Source organism: Cyprinodon variegatus, unplaced genomic scaffold, assembly GCF_000732505.1.
Source record: "Cyprinodon variegatus isolate N-32 unplaced genomic scaffold, C_variegatus-1.0 Scaffold828, whole genome shotgun sequence".
NCBI lineage: Eukaryota > Metazoa > Chordata > Actinopteri > Cyprinodontiformes > Cyprinodontidae > Cyprinodon > Cyprinodon variegatus.
This window is the reverse complement of record NW_015151281.1, coordinates 47,235-51,328: the sequence shown is the minus strand read 5'-3', so window position 1 is coordinate 51,328 and position 4,094 is coordinate 47,235. Positions and strand designations below refer to the sequence as shown.

General features: G+C 41.5%; 1 long non-coding RNA gene across 1 annotated transcript in view; it reads right to left on the bottom strand.

Annotated features, from left to right (window-relative positions):
- LOC107098976 overlaps positions 1–3,665 on the bottom strand; it is a 6,520-nt gene extending 2,855 nt beyond the window's left edge. Inside the window, exon 1 of the long non-coding RNA XR_001481919.1 lies at positions 3,381–3,665. This is a non-coding gene — a long non-coding RNA (uncharacterized LOC107098976). The remainder of the gene's footprint in view (positions 1–3,380) is intronic.
- Positions 3,666–4,094: the final 429 nt, after the last annotated feature.

The window sequence follows — 4,094 nt, the reverse complement described above, 5'->3', positions numbered from 1 at the left end:
ACATTTAGAGGATGTTTGGCTCAACCTGCTGCTGTGAAGCAGGATTCTCCACCATGAACAGAATCAGAAATATATATGGATCCAGGCTTAAAATGAGCTCCTTGATGTGCTTTAGAATGGCTTAGTCTCCATTCAAACCAGGTTTAAAGCCTTGCAGGGCAGCAGAAAGCCCACTGCCAACATTAAGACAGAAAAAAGAAAGAAAATAACAGTGAGTTCGGGTGTTTTATAAAATATGTGAATGAGGATATTGTCTATATACCAAACTGAACGATTGTTGTTCTCTACTTCAAAAAACACCTTAGATGTTAAAATGGAAAAAAAGTTATTTTATATTTCTTTGTTTAAATAGTCAACGTATAACATGGACACATAAAAAGCTCATCTTAATTTTAGTGTTAAATTCTGTTTAATGTCTTCGGACCTTTACTGGTTGATGATTTTCTTTATTTGGACCATGCTGATTTTTAATTAGTTATTCCTGGTTTGATCGATTACAAACCATTGTATCTATGACATAATCCAGCCCCTCAGGCATTACAGACATCCTGATTTTATTGTAGGACTTGACATCTTATCTCCACAGCTGCTTCCATAATCATGGTGTCCCTCAGCAAACAGTTCAGACCTGAAGCCCGTAGCGAATCCAATGGGTCCCATGAAGAACGGACAGGACACCCGACCCAAACAGCAGATGCTCTGCTTTCATTAAAACAAGCTGCACAGCCATGTTCCCCGCCTCATCCATCCCTGCCATGCAGCACGGATGCCTTTCATGCTAATCACCTCTTTAGCCTAACCATTGAAATGTCCTGTTTTTATCTGATCATCTGCATTAATCGCTTTTTTGGGGCTATAACCTTCAAAATGATGAGAAATGCAGAAAATGTTACTATATCTGTATATTTTAGGCCAGTTTCAATTTCTAAAACAAACAAACAGAGAAAAAAAAAACTATTTTCATCACAATCTTAGTGCCTGTATACTGTAACAAGACATGATAGCATGTAGCAGCATGTAGCCCCAGCTAAGAGCCAATAACGGCCTACAGTATTGCCCTCTGGAGCTACTGCATCTGCTGCAGACTGTTGCTGTAGGCCTGCTTTTAGAGGTGTTTCAGTCGCTGCGGTAACGACTTCGACGAAAAGAGCCGTCATGTCCAGAAAATCAAAGAACAGCAAACAGAGATGAGCCAAAGGGTGAAGCTCTGGATTTGCAGGTCGCTCTACTTTCCTACCTATAATCCCCCCCCCCAGACGGCTCCTTTTGGAAGTTGATCAAGGCGGGACACACCGGAGGAACCATGTTAGGAACACCTCAGAGGAACCAGAGGATGGAGAGGGAAGTTTGGGCCTCTGAGCTAAGAGGGCCGTCACAATGCCCTTCAAAATTAGAGATACCCACAGGTGGTAGAACTAAGCCTAACTATGTTCTTAACATGAAATGGAGTCTTGGTTTTAAGTATTTCACTACACACATATAGCCTGGCTGTATGAAAGTTACATCAACTTATGTAGATTATAGATAAAAGCTTTGACAGTCTTGAAATTTTGCAAAATCGTGGCCAAGAAGCCACGTTTGAAAAACTGGATGTGAATATCTTAAAGTTTATAACATTTAGAGAACTTTGAACATTCCTAAATAATAGGACATGTATGCTGGTCAAGTTTCCCAGTCATCCAGGTCACAGTCCTTACAAAAAAGTTAAAAAAAACAATCCCCTGGATTGTTTCCAAGATTTTAAAAAGTTTTGCTTCCCATCTAGGGAATTTTTTTCAATTCAAAATGTAAAAGCAGTGAACTCTGCTCTCCAGAGCGAGTAGATTGGTAACCCTGCCTCCTGCTCTCCTCTATCTTGTCTGCTGTCATGATTCATGAAGCGATTATTTCATCCAAATGAAAAATGGAGAACAGAGAAGCAGATCATGGCTTGTCTACAGTGAAAAGAAGGACTGGGTTATTTACTTTGGCCTTTTTGGAAACACAGGAAGGAGCAATCAGCTAAGTGAGCTTAGTGCTTGGAAAAAATCTTTCATTCCTTTAGAGACAGCATGAAAAGTCAGCTGAGTACAAAACATAGAGAGGAAAACAAGAAGAAAAGGGACAAGAAGAGAGGGACACAACCTAGAACAGATAATGGATGTCTATTCTATTAACATTTCTCTATCTGTATAATGGGTCTGTTAAAGCCGGGAATATGCTGTACAACGTTCTGCACGTTTTGGGCTGACTTTCAGCCTGATGGTGCTGAGTAGTGTACAGGGGGTAATGAGGGGCGATCAGCCTCTAACGACCACCTCCCGATCAGGAATCATAAGGTCGAGACAAAATCAAAAATGTTTGAATTCAGTCGGCCGTCGTAAGGTTGTTGTGGGCACATCGCTCAGTGGGCAAACAAGGATTCTTCTTCTTCTTCTTCCTCTCGGACGAAAACACAGAAGCATGGCGGGGGTTCAATGAGTGAAATTGAGTTCTTTCTGTAAAATGGACAGACTGTAGTAGCCATGTTTGCTCAGCCATGTCTTTGTCCTAGTAGGTTGTTGCCTTTTCTTTTTAGGGCTTTTGCACAAAATTGCACAAATTGCCAAGGCAGCGTGTTTCACTCTAGTGAGCTTCCTCTTCTACTGGTTTGGCTTCTGGATAGACGAGTCCGAGTAGCGCCATCTCACTGCGGAGCTGAGTCCCACGTGTTTTTTTTTTAGACGTACAGTGTGAGCAGGTAGATCACATCAGAGCATCGGGTGAGAACAAACATCGTGAGCTGGGAACTTTTAAACCCCGCAGTCTATGTCGTATAGTGTGAGCTGTAGCTGCGTGCAACGATTGAAAACATTGCACAGTGTATGCCCGGCTTTATGTGTTGTCTTTTCAATTCAGAGGGCCCCCTGCCTGTCTTGCCCAGGGCCCCAAATTTCCTAAATCTACCCCTGATGGCAGACCAATGTGTGAGGATGATCACTGCCATTCAAACAAATATCAATAAAAAAAGAAAGAGCAGCAATCCCCTGACGAGGCTGAGTAACACAACAACTCACAAATGGCAGAACAATAAATTAAGACATTTTTACTTGAAAAATTAAAAAAAATAAATATATGATAAGAAAAAAATGACAGCTAGGTCCATTTTCACTGTTTATTTTTGGCTTTTTTATTATCTATTAACAAGGCACAATGCTAAAGGCCTTTAAACAATAATCAAAGAGGATCTGAGCTCACCAGCTGACAAATAATTAAGAGTTGATGTGGCAGCTAGCATGTAGCATTAGCTTGTGCTAGCAATGCCTCCCTGACCTGCTGCCTTTATAACGTCTCTGTTATTTCAGTGAGTAGGACAGACACACACTTGTTCTGTGTAACAGCAGGAGATAAAGCGGAGTTACCTTCGGTGAGGAGCTGGATTCAAACACGGAATGAGTCTTTCTGGAGCTAATGCTGCCTTCCTCAGCAAGCTAAAGCGGCTAGCAGGATAAGAGGGGAAGCTAAGAGTCCAAAGTTCAGTTCCCAGGCAGAAACAGAGCAGCCACGATGTTCAGACATTCCACTGTGGGACAGCCGGTTCTCTCCCATCAGTGCATCACCAACAGATCCCTTCAAAAAGAGTCCAAAGATGAGCAAATGGGAGTACTTCCTGTAGCTGTCAGGCCGGTTTTGGTAAACACACTGACGTGGAAATGCTGTGCAGCGTCACCTAACATGACGCTCGACGTTTGATTGACATCTTCAGCAAACTGGACTCACAGATGTAAAATATTTCGCCTTGCCTTAAGAAATAAAGAATTATGACCATCTGTAATATCTGTATTAATTTTTTGTAATGATACGTAGATGTGAGTGAGTGTATTTGATTTTGTTCTTTTGTAGAATGTCATATTGGTGGGGCGGGACAAAGCGGGCAGAGAGCAGCAAAGGTAGGTTGATCCTGCGTACTGCTGACAGGTCTACCTGCATTTCACTGAGGCTGCAATCTGTTTATAATCCTGTTTAAACCCTTTGGAATCACATTTATTAGTTTATTGCTTAGATTGAATTATCTGTGTTTGTATTTTCTGTAAGTTTTAGTTTTTTTTCCCCATATGCTACTCTCTCTATCCTAT